The following is a 12,943-nucleotide window of genomic DNA, read 5'->3' as shown; positions in this document are numbered from 1 at the left end:
ATACCCAGAGCTAAGCTGCGCATGCGCGGCAATTCTGGCTTCCCTTGCGCGTGGTGAGAATAAACTACTGCACATCTTTGCGGGGGTTACATCATCCCAGCCAATCAAAATGACCAAAGATCGTCTCTGGGAGGGAGGAAGGTGGTGGCACCCTGCAACGGAACAGGCACAGGTGAGTATGGCGGGTTTAGTTCCACATAACACACAGCAGAATTTTTGGGCTTTTCATGTATTTTATAATTTTGTCCAGGACTGAATATAATTTCTGTACACTTTATCAAAAAGCAATATTTAGAGTCCTCATTTGCAGGAAGTTTGAGCCGGAAAACGGTTTATGCAAATGGTGAAGTGGGGGCTGAAATATATTCAAGAGTCAAAATGGCTGCAACGTCTTAAATCCTCGGCTGGAAGGCTTGATTAGGTTGTTTATGATTTCTAAAAATAAGCTGTAGGACAAGATTCACCGCATGGCACAGAAATGGTGAATTGTAAGCTTTTCCCTATTTTAAGATCTAGAAATAAACAATATTTCAGGGCAAAGAATTCATGACATTGGATGGTCTGTACGTGGAAAGTCAAGCAGGAGGTCAGAATCTTTTAGGTCAAGATATTCAATGCCCAAATAAAGTCAAAATTTTGTGATAATAAATGTAAATTATAAGACATATTCTGGAAATAAGAATATAAAAAGAAATATGCAGCTGAGCTTACATATAGGCATGCACCTATGGATAAATACTTAAGACCCCTCCTGCCTTCCTGTTAACAAACTGACATCCAGCAATTGCTCACCTCTTACTTCCTGTAACTACAATCTTGCCTTCTCATGTACATACATGGTTTATATTTTTATTGCAACACATGATTCTAGGAATATGTAGCCTAACGTCTATTTCTTCTTTCCATCATGCATAATGCATATTAACAATGGGTTGACCCACTTACTGAATAAAGTCATAAAAAAGAGGAAATGTGTTGTAGTGCAGTATACAAGCCATGTTGGTCTTATTAATCAGATATTCTATCCATCACTTTGCTTTTATATATTTTCTGTATCTGGATTAAATCCTTCTGCACCCGGCACCGATTTAGTCCCGCTCTGTCCTGGATTCTTTCTTTGTTGCAGCCATGCTCTTCCCTCTTTTGCCTACATCACCCGATTTTGCACTGCACAGGGCCTGGAAAAGTCCCTTGTATGGCCAATCATGGGCACAAGCAGAAGGAGCAGTCTAATGTCTAATATCTCTTCAGATATGGGACATAGAAATCCCAGGAGGCGTTGGGCTCCCATTCAGTCTTTACTGCCATGGCAGTAAAGACAGAAGAGGAAAGGCTTCCCCTATTTAAAAAAAAAAAAAAGATTGGGGAGCAAAAAACAAGGTAATTTTAACTTTATATACAAGGATTATCCGCCTCTTTAAGTAAAGTAAGAAATTTGGGAAGGTCTGCTTTAAGTACCCTGTAAACCAGAAATGCATTCCAATCCGTGTTTCCTGTTGGTGACAACCCAGTGCCATGTGTTGGCCATGCCCAAGTTTGCTAGACTTTTTCAACTTGCTGATTACAATCCTTGGGAATTCACAGCTCTGAATTTCTGAAAATGTAACAGATTACAAAGGAGCAATGAAGAAAAGTTTATTGTTAAAGTTTGCATACACGTTACATTAGTACATGTAACCCCCAGCTATAGCACTGAACTGAACAATACTGTATTTTAATCATTTGTTACATCTGAGTTGTGCTGATCACCTGCAGCTTCCTGTCTCATCATTTTATCTACATTTCTAGTGATTTCTGCATTGTATTTCTTAGAGAGGATTTTCTGATGGTGACAACAGTGCCCACTAAAACTCTTACAGTCTTCATGAGGGTGCAGTGACAACACAGGGGAGCAATTGAAAAACAAGGGCAGAGTGTTGTCAGGATTAAAGTCCTCCAACTTCATCAAATTTGGTTTGCAACAAAGCTGAATATGGTACAGTGAGCGCCTTGCTCCAATCCAAGGAAACACAGCTTTATTTAGGAAAAGATGAATGGGTGCTTCTAATTTAAAGTGTTATTTCCATGCTGGAAGTGAACTAGGGGAATGAGCAATCCCCCCGGGCTCCCCGTAGATTGAACTTTGCCAGCTGCTTGGCCACTCGCACCACAGCGTTTGTTCTAAAAGACAGTTGGCAGCAGTGAGCAGTATTGTACATCGCCATTATTCATTCTCAGTGGGGCTGTCGCAGGTAGAAGCTACATGTAGCATCGCCCAAGAGGCAGTGGTAACCAAACGGCAACCACATGGCCAGTGTGATTCACAAACTGGGCACAACCTGTTTTATTCGTAAAAATTAAGGAAAAAAGTATTAAGTGTAAATTCAAATAATAAATATTAATATTAAACAGAATTTAAATAGCGCCAACATATTATGCAGTGCTGTACATTAAATAGGGGTTGCAAATGACAGATGCAGACAGTGACACAGGAGGAGAGGACCCTGCCCAAAAGAGCTTACAATCTAGTAGGTGGGGGACGTATCACAATAGGAGGAGAGAAAAGGTCTTATGGGGTTTTATATCTGGGATATGTTTATTTCCCTAGTGGTTGAACTTGATGGACTTATGTCTTTTTTCATCCTAACCTAATATGTAACTATGAATGGTGGGAAGTAGTGAGGGTTTAGGAGACAGAAGAAGACCAGTAGGCGAGGTTGAAGCGTTGGGTGTTGAGGGCTCCTGAGCAGAAAGTAGGAGCAAGACGAATAGGACGAGGAAGACCATTCCAGAGAGTCGGGGCAGCTCTAGAAAAGTCTTGGAGCCGTGCGTGTGATGAGGTTCTGAGTGAGGAAGTCATTAGTAGGTCACTGCAAAGAGAGTAGCTAGGGGGTTCTTTTCTATCAGGTCAGAAAGGTAAGTGGGATAAGAACTGTGCAAAGCACAGGAGCTATACATATAATGTAATATTAAAAAGAAAACTGATCAGTGTAATAATAAAAAATTATAAACATTTAACAATAAAAAATGAAGAAAAGAAATGTTATAAACACAATAAATAAATTAAATGCACAAACAAAAAATGCACACTAAATGCACAAACAAAAAAAGATTAAAACAACCCCAACAAAGGCGAACAGCTCCCTTTAAAGACGCGCAGAGTCATTGACTGTGAATTTCATTTGGAAAGTCCAGCGTGCTGAACAGAAGTTCTGAAACGTTAGTTGTTGAGCTGCAGATCATCAGGGAACACATCACAGAGGCCTCCCGCCGCGAGCCCGGTGCCGGCGCCAAGGGGAAACTTGGCATTGCTCCGGTGATGACGCCTTTGCTGGAGCTTCTGTTTTGTCGCTTATCACCGATACGTGGCCAGCTTTAGAACTCGAGGGCTCATTAGGTTCACCAACAAAAGATGTCACTCAAGGCAGGCAGCTGAGGGTTGTTAGCGGAGGTTGTGGGACCTCCAGCATCAACCCCCTACCGTCACAGCTGCTGTGCAACTTCGCAGAGGAATCTTTATTTCTCGGGGACAGAAGGCGAGATTTACTGGGCTCTATATTTCATTCTTTCGGCTGAGTGACAGCTCGCCTGACCTTGATGGAGCACAAAACTCTTTTATCCTAACCCGTCCAACATAATCTCCCCGTGCTGATTCCTATTGCCGATTGGTAATCGCCAATTATATTATTTTCACAAGTGTAATATATAGATTGTCAGGCAGATGGAAGGGGGGCGGTGAGAGAGGATACTTTGATCCAGAACACACGGCACAGACAGGTGTTGGTCCAATTTGAAAGAAAGAAACAAGATTGTGAATTTTGTCTGGGGAAGGAGGGAGGGGGTGATTGTTCTCCACCAGATGCCCCTTAAAAGGAGAACCTTTGTTTTATCGACCTGAATAGTAATAGAGGTGAAGTGCACACGTTAGGGCTGATTTACTAAAGGAATTCAGACTGTTTACTTACAAAAGTGAATGATCACCTTGCAAAGACTATTCCATAACATGCAAGGAAAAAGGATAAAATAATTGTTGCACTTTTATTCTCTTCCAAGATCCAAAGGAGACTCAATACTGCCTCTGATATGGAGGGACTGTCTGTCTGTGTACCTCCCAACTGCCCCTGATTTGGAGAGAACATCTCTCTTCTTCATACCTCTCATTTGGAGGGACTGCCCCTCTTCATACCTCCTAACTAGTACTTATTTGGAGGAACTGTCCCTCATTCAGATCCCTATACCTCTGCCCTGTTTCCTTCTTTTATTGGGTGGATATATACATTTCTAAACTTTCATCCAGCCTATACATTATTCCTCTTGTTATTTTAAAAAGTAAATATAAAGGAAATATAAATAAAAAACAAAACAAAAACACTGGTTTAACCAATTATTGTTTGCTTGATTTATTTTTACCATCTAGCAAATGTTGGTGTGTCATTTGCCTACTTTGAGCTAAAATGTGTTCCTCTTCCAAAAGTAGGGAAGCGTGCTTGAAGTGGCATAGAATTCATTGTGTCCAGCTATCTCTGTGGAATATGAAACAACCCCCATGTTCTAGAAAAGGTTGGTATTGTGATGTTGGGTCCTCCGCTTCTAATAGATATGAACAGTGAGTGTTGTCGAGCTGGGAATTGGACTACTGATGGGATCACCAGAATAAAATAAAGTAAAAAAAAATCACAAAAATGAAGCCGCAAGATCCAAAGACATAAGCTGCAATCAAATATTATTATTGTCCTGCTTTACCTATGCTTTCATGTACCTGCCTTTTTATTCCCATTTTATCGTAGTATGTATTTGAGAACTGGTTTTCAGTTGCTGTCAGTCTTTGGCGAGTGAGGTTTTTTTTTCTAGGAAGCAGTGAATGAGGTTATTTATTATGTCTGAGCCACAAGCAGCGTAAATGGAGACATTCATGAAAGGTTTTCTCTCTAACTTTTTTTTTTTTGTTTAACTGCATTTAAGTTCAGATGTTTCCTTAAAAAATAAGTAAGTTCTTTCTTTAAAATTTGTTCTGTAGCATATAAAAAGCCATTTACGGACGCGCGTCTAAAGAGCATTCTAACATGATTGCATCCAGCGAGTGCCACTGAATGCGGAGATGCACTTTGCAAAGACATTATCACAATACAGTGCACCAAAGATTTTTTTATTATTTAATTTGCAACTTCACTTCATGGTTGAACGTTTGGAGATGCTTGACTATCAGAGCTGTATGAGCTTGTTGGACATCCCATTCATGGCTCATTATTTGGAGTTGACCTCCTTCCTCCCTCTTTGTGGTTATACAAACCTCTACTCTTCTAGGAAGTCTTTCCACAAGATTTTGGAAGGTGAGAATTGGTTCCCATTTAGCCAAAATACTATTTGTGGGGTCAAGTACTAATGGAGAATGAGAAGACCTGCTTGCAGTTCGGGTTCAAATTCATCGCAATGGTGTCCTGTTGGGTTGAGGTCAGGGTTCTTTGCAGGACATTCAAATTCCTCCACATTAGACTCACTAAGCCATGCTGTTATGAAATTGGCTTTGTACACCCGCGGGCACCATCATGGGGGAGCAGAAATAGGGCTTTTCTCAAAATGTGGGAAGTGTGCATTCATGAAAATGCTTTTTGTAGCAATAGCAGTATCATTCACTGACAACACCGGCACATTTGCAGGTGGATACTGAAAGCATTACTCCAACATTATCCTATACTCTGCTACATGTGTATACATAAATATTCTCCATTTCTATTTTATTGATGTATTATGTGTGTATTATTTATATGAACGCCTAGCTCTAGATCTCTCTTATGTCTTTGGACTGTCTCGAGTGGCTTTCCTTTGTAGTTGACCAGTTTCCCCCGTGGAGGCGGATCACTATTCCAATATACATTTACATTTTTTGACCTTAATTTCCCATACTTTATGGTGTCACTTGTGGCTTTCCCTGTTCGTCAGAAGGGAAGTCCCAGATCAATTATACATGGGTCACTTTTTAATTTCCCCTCTCAAAAGTAGAATTTCCACTTTTAGCTTCCTGCTCAGCGTGACCTTCAGCCATCACAGGGGCACAGGCTGCACCATACTGATCTCTCAGATACCACAAAGAAAGGACAAATAAGGTTTACTCCTTGTACTTGTGTTGCAATAGTTGAGGATTAAAAAAACAAAACAAAAATACAAAGTAACAATAACTAAAGAGTATGGGTAGTCCCCGGGTTACATACGAGATGGGGACTGTAGGTTTGTTCTTAAGTTGAATTTGTATGTAATTCGGAACATATACTAAGCGTAATACATTGTAATAAATGCAACTAGGACAGATGTTTGTCGCAACATATTATTGGGCAGCGTGGTGTCAGTTACTGTATAAAATCCTCACCGTGAGTTAATCACAAACAAAGCAAAAAAAAAAAATCTTCATGGAGCCTAGAACATTTATTAACTTTTGGAGTAAGCTGTGCTTTGATATGCAAATAGAAACAACTGCAGAGTTTGTCTTGGTCACTTAAGAGTTACAAGAGGCTGCAGAAAAAACTCCCCCCCCCCACCCCCCATATTCACCCACAACTTCAGCTATGTTTAGCAAAAGATTTCTTCTGCAAGTCATGCAAACTACCCCCTCCCATCAAGCCTCCTTCCTGCACACCAGCGAGCAGGGAAAAAGTGAAAAAGGGAAGCCCCGTTCGTATCTAGAAGGCATCTGTATGTTGGATGTCCGAGGACTACCTGTAATGTATCGGTAAGAAACTATTTTTGTACTCTGATTACCACTTTCGAAATGGTGGATTTATAAAAGGGAGATCAGATTTTGTACAGAAGTAATGAGTGCTTTTATTGCGGTATTGACAGTAAACTGGAATTTAAACCTCCATTCACTTGAGTAAGCGATCGCGATATTTGGAAGTGGTGTACGGATTGCAATGGAGACAAACGCCCCACTTCATATCATCTCAGGGCTTCATTTTATGTAAAACCATCTCTGCACAAGAAAGGGGATTTAAAAATAGGGGGACAAAAAAAAAGGTACTGCAATTACGCTTGAAGAGTGTGTTGCATTTACAGTATGTTAATTGGCATTAAATACAATGCTCCTGGTATGACTCCGCCCCATGAGCCTACAGTGAGTTTTCAGGATAAAAAATTTTGAAAAAAGTTCAAAAACAGGATTTTATTATTTTATTTAAGGGAAATGCAGCGTTTTCTGCTACACAAACTATCCGCCATTAGGTTGTCCATTGCCGCCATGGTTCCTAATCCGACACATGTAGCTGTACTCCTAATTTATATTTTGTTTGTCCTCTACGTTGTGCACAACAGATACATTTGTTTTTCCTATCAGTCTTCCTTTCTGAAAACCAATAAATTTCTGTAAAATAAAATGACTCCAGAATCTCGGTCAGATGAACGTGTGATCGTGTGTTTTCCCGACGCTTGATAGATGCAGGACATGAGCGCAGATTCTATAAATAGATCCTCCGGATAGTTGGACATTATTTAGGCCTCAGATAATGAAAATAAATGCACGGCGAGGTCTCCGGAGATGATTCTTCCTGCCCTGTCGTATTTCTCTTGTCATCCGGCTGCCCGTGTGGCGGAATCATTACTGGAAGTGGCCGTACTCGCTGACTTATTGACTTATACATATATAGACCCTCCACGTGCAGCTAGTGTGACAGCAAGATGCTTTATCCCGCACGTCCCTGGCTACATATATAATTGAAGTTTTTGTATAGACAATTTACACCTCCTCTAGAGGGACCCAGCTGGTCCTGCATCATGATGGGCACAATCCTGGGGGCTTTTTGTTCGAGAGGGGTCACGGCTACATTTTTTGTATTTTTAGTTGCATTTCCAAAGGTTTGTTTCTGGATGAAAAAGTCAAAACTACAATTTTAATAACAAATAGAGATTTATCCAAAATGCAAATACTTTTTTAAAGAATTGAGAAGGATTAGAACCCAGTTTTTTTTTTTACAGATTCTGTTAGATTCACCATCTCTCTGTGTCCTACTAACTATTGTTACTAAGACGGATATCAATGGAAAATACACAATTTGGCTGTGATAATTGGTTACAAAGGAATTTACCTTTAATTGAAATTTCCTGGCAGTTCCTTGTCTGCAACAGGAAGTAACTTTAACAGGGCACAAAAAAAATGTTTTTGCAATCATTAAAATGTATTGATGTGCTGATGGCCATATAGGCAGCATTTGTAGACCAACAATGGAACATACAGGTGTGATTTAAGGTCTCTGTGAACTGATTTTCAATGATTAAAAGAGACGGACCCCGAACAGTCAGGCTAGGGGGGGGAGGAATAGAACAAGCTGGACGTCCTACACCCAGGAAAAGAAGTCGGTGCTTTTTGACTTGCTTCAGTTTATAATGCCTTTTGAAAGAAGCTCACAGTGTGCAGTTCCAGTCCAGGAGAGGAGCCAGTAAAACTAAAAAAGACTAAAGGGATGCCTGGAGACCATGCTTCCTCCTGCTTTCCATAAAACAGATGACTGTCTCAGCCTAGACAAAGTCTCCAGACTGAAGTTCAAAGGTGGCTTTTTAATGATAAGGTCAACCTTTTGCTGTTGCTGTATATGTCAGGGTTGTATTTGTGTAGTAAAGTTAATAAAACCTCCATTCTAATCTTATTAATGGATACATAATTGCATTAGGTGTATTTGTTTCACTATGGCGGGTCTGATCCCTGCACAGTGAAGTCGAATTCGGCTTCTCTTCTTCATTTGTTGGGTTAAAATCAAAATGAGGTCACACAGCTCTAGATGGCATCATTGTCAGGGTTGTGCAGGATGCTTTGCCAGCTGAATTCCGACAGCCGCGTGAGCGTTGTGTAATGTATTCCGAGTCAATGAAAAGTGCTGAACAAGTCGTTCCCCAAACACATGGAAATTTCAGCATTCTATTCCACACCAACTGCTTTCCATTGCTTGCTACACGCTGAGGTCTTCCTCGTTCCAAGGGCTTAATTGCTTCTGGCAGAGGGAAAGATTTCCTGTGCAACCCCATACAAAACCTCATCATTCAGACAGCAAAGATGCTTAATGGGCCCCGTTTATGAAAGCGTCGGAAAGGAGTAAAAGTCTCTGCACAGCGGCCGGGGTGAGGTTTTGAGGGCTCCCAGCTAAGAGTTAACTTTTTTTTAGGTTTGGGGGGGTGTTTACAGATGGACAACCTTCAGATCATTAACTATACCTGGAGAGCAAAGACTGTTGGGAGTTTTGGCCTTCTATAGGTGGCTGTGGAACCCCTGAATACAATAGATCTCTCCCTTGGGTAAATACAATACATTAAGTAGTGGTTGGATAGTTCTGATTTGACTTGGATCGTTCAATACAACCAGATTTGAACCAAAAGGTTTCCTTTCTAAACTGCAGAAACCGTACAGCTTATTGTACCTTTGATAGAATAATGGTGTTGAGCAGTTGGATGGCACCATGCAAAAAAACTAGACAATAAATGCAAAAGTGTCCAGCACTCCAAAATAATCCAAATCTTCCTTTCAATTATGCATTGGGAATCAACATGTCAAATGGGTGTAAAGGCTAGAGTTTCAGGGCCTTGTTCCCCTATGAAGGGACTTCACAACATATAGCAATACATGTGTTCCATACCAGTTGAAATGTGACACCAAGAATTATTTTTTTTTTTTGCTTACATACCTCATATAGAACCTCCTATTTATTTCCACAGTACTCATTTTGTTCCATAAGTATTTGGTAATGTCATAGAACAACTCAGTAACTTTTAAGTGGAAAATTACTTTTTTCCCCTAGAAATGCAGCATAGATTTTCCAAATCATTTGTTGCTGGATGGAGCATTCGGCAGATAATTTCGGCTTAGTCCGACTCTTGTTTACCGCTCCGTGTTTCAGTGATTTGCAACAAGAGAAATTGTAATTGCACTGAGACTCAGAATACCAGAGCCATGCATCTTTCTTAAAATATAAAAGGTGGAGGTCTGTAAGACATAAGGAGACAATTAATTCACACTGCAAATAGTATTTGTTCTCTGGTTCTGCAGTGTCTGTACAAGCAAGGCATATGGAGTTCCAACCAGGGGTAGAATTTTTTTTTTCTGTTGGAGGGTTTTATTTTTACATCCATTTGATAAATGTTAGTACAGGAAGTCAGTTTTTAAGGCCTTTTTTAGACCACAGTGGGTTACAGCACACTCAACCGTGCTTTCATTCCACCTAATGAGAGGAAGGTTGGGAACCATTTGTGCACGCAGTTGCATGCTGTTGTGTTTGCACCATGATGGGCCGGCACAATGGATCCTGGAAGCTATATGTTGCATCTAACAGCGCAGTCACTTTTCTTCCTTTGGAGAAACAAACATCACAATTGCCACCATACAAATCTATTGATCTGTGCTGCAGTTTGCTGCTGCTGGCGGCCACATAGTAATAGTTTGCAATGCTTCCTTAAATAGCCATCTGCAGAGTTTTGCAGATGGCCCTAAATCTCCCAAACAGCATTAAGAGCAATATGTTAGCAGGGTTGGAGGGGATTAGAACCCTAAAACAGAAATACCCTGGGTCCCCATTGGCTACATTTCCTTCCGTTGGGCCTGATTTATTAAAGCGCTCCAAGGCCAGAGAGGATACATTTTCATCAGTAATGCTGGGTGATCAGGCAAACCTGGAGTGCACTTCTTTGAAGTCATTTGCTATTTGCTAGCGCATGTTTTAAATCGTTGACCAAATCAATTCTAGGTTTGCTGCACCCAGCTTCACTGGTGAAAATGTAGGCTCTCCAGCCTTGGAGAGATTTAATGAATCGGGCTCTTTGTGATGGATGTTAGACAAACCGAAAAGTGAGAGGAAACAAGAAATGGCTTTGAGGACTGAAGGAGCATCTAATTCTTCCCCTCTTGATCAAAAATGCAAAAAGTTTCTAAGGTTTTGACAGAGAGCAAGTCCACTGTCCACCATGTTGGTTCACCATCTACTTTGCGGACTTGGATGACCATTAGAGATGACTCCTTCATGCAAATCTTTGTGCACAATTGATGATATAGGTCAGCCAGTGCTACACCTTGGTACAATGTTGCAGCCTGTTCTCTAGAAAAGAGGAGACTAAGGGAAATGCTTCTTCTTTTATGCAGCAGGCTGTCAATGAAGTTGAGCTCAAAGCTTTTTGATGATAAAATGTTGAGCTTTTTGGATACATTATCTTGTTACTTTATATTGTGGCATACTTCAATACAATATTTAATACTAAAATAATTCTTTTACAATCTATTTGTGCTATCTAAAGACCAACCCCCTTTGTGCGAAACTGGAAAGGAAAAAAAATATCTTGAACTTTGTGATAAAACTCCACTTTGCACAAAAATAACCGAGTCAAAAGGTCAGCGTGAAGGATTTTTGCAGCCATAACAGCCACAGCTTAATTTTTCTTCTCTGGTTTTGACTCAGCAAAAGGAGAAATGTTTTTTTCTTTAATCCTCCGACAATTCAACCGCTGACAGCAGGGGGATCATGCAACCAAACTGCCAGCACACCAAGAAAAATCTCTCCAAAAAAAGATGAAGAATCTAGGAAATGAAAGAAAAAAAAAATAAGCAGAGAGATGGGGGGGTTGGGGGTGTGGGTGGAGGCGGTGAAAGATTTACATCCCCAATGACAAATCTAAGCTGAAAGTTTTTGTGCCTGTTGTCATTCACTGCCATTCATATTTAGAAAACCGACCGCTGTGATAATTGATTTGATGGTCCGGCTTGAGTAGAAGCACTTCTGGGCATAACAGGCCTCTGCGACGGCGAGGAAAAAAAAGGAAAAGGTGGGAACAAAATAATGTCTCTACTTTCTCCTGAGAGGCATGTGGCCCAGTTTTGCCTACCATTAAAAACATGCTTTTTGCAGAGGGTAAAAAAATAATAATATTAACTACGAGAAAAGACATGCTTAAAAATAGACAAATAAATAAAAGTAACAAATGCAGAAAAATGTATGAAAAAAAAAAAATAGATGAGCAGGAAGAAAACAGAAGTGGGTACATTATTAACACTCAATTTGGCTAACATTGGGAAATTTATGAGCTGTGAGATAAATGATTAATTTTGCAAATTATTTACACAGCACAACACTAAAACCTTGGAAGTTAGTAATCCTTAAGGAGACCCTTTCACCAGAACATTCATCTTAATAACAATCATTCTATAGAATTATGTGTGTGTTGTGGTATGCATGTTACATGCCTGTAAAAGTCTTTCTGGTGGGGACAACCCAAAGCTCTAAGACTACTGCTCGGTGCCGCCATCTTGAATTTGATGTCAGAAGCCCCAGTAGGCCAGGTGCCATTCTCAACCAGGGTTTTTCCAAAGGTTACTCAAATTTTTGCTTACCCTTCATTGCCTGCATGGTTCTAGGGCCAACACCACTTGGTGCAGACCCATTTGCATGACTAGAATGGTGTTTTTAGGTGTTTATGTAGGTGTTATTTTTTCTGCCACTGTAGGGAGGCATTCCTTTCCCATTTTACATTTTCTTATTGCAAATGCCCATTGAAGGGAAGCTCAAAGAAGGAAAAATTAGTTTATGCTGAGCCTAAGGTTACAGTAAATTACAAAACAGGAAATGAGAAGAATCTCTCTGATTTTACTGCTTTCACAGCTTTAAAATCACTTATCAGTCACAGTTTGGTGAAGACCCATTACAGAGCTCTGACCTCAACACTACTGAACACCTTTGGAATGCATTGTGATTCAGATTTCTTAACTTCTCCAACATCAGCACCTGGCCCAACAATTGTTTTTTTTTTTTGGCAGAATGGGCCCATATTTGCAAAGACGCCCTTCAAAATCTTGTGTAAAGCCTTCCTAGAAAATTGGAGGCACTTATAGCACCCAAGAGAAGACCAACTTCATATTACCATCCATGGTATTAAACATTGAAAACCACCAAAAAAAATTAAAGATTTTTTTAAATACTGCAATTAGAAAGTTATTAACTTATAAACT

General features: G+C 40.2%; 1 protein-coding gene across 1 annotated transcript in view; it reads left to right on the top strand.

Moving 5' to 3' along the window:
• DIAPH2 (diaphanous related formin 2) overlaps positions 1-12,943 on the top strand; it is a 659,108-nt gene that overhangs the window by 568,621 nt on the left and 77,544 nt on the right. The gene's annotated exons all lie outside the window — the stretch shown is intronic.

The sequence above is a fragment of the Pyxicephalus adspersus genome, chromosome Z, assembly GCF_032062135.1.
Source record: "Pyxicephalus adspersus chromosome Z, UCB_Pads_2.0, whole genome shotgun sequence".
Classification (NCBI taxonomy): domain Eukaryota; kingdom Metazoa; phylum Chordata; class Amphibia; order Anura; family Pyxicephalidae; genus Pyxicephalus; species Pyxicephalus adspersus.
The sequence above is the reverse complement of the archived record's forward strand: the minus strand, read 5'-3'. Positions and strand labels throughout refer to the sequence as shown.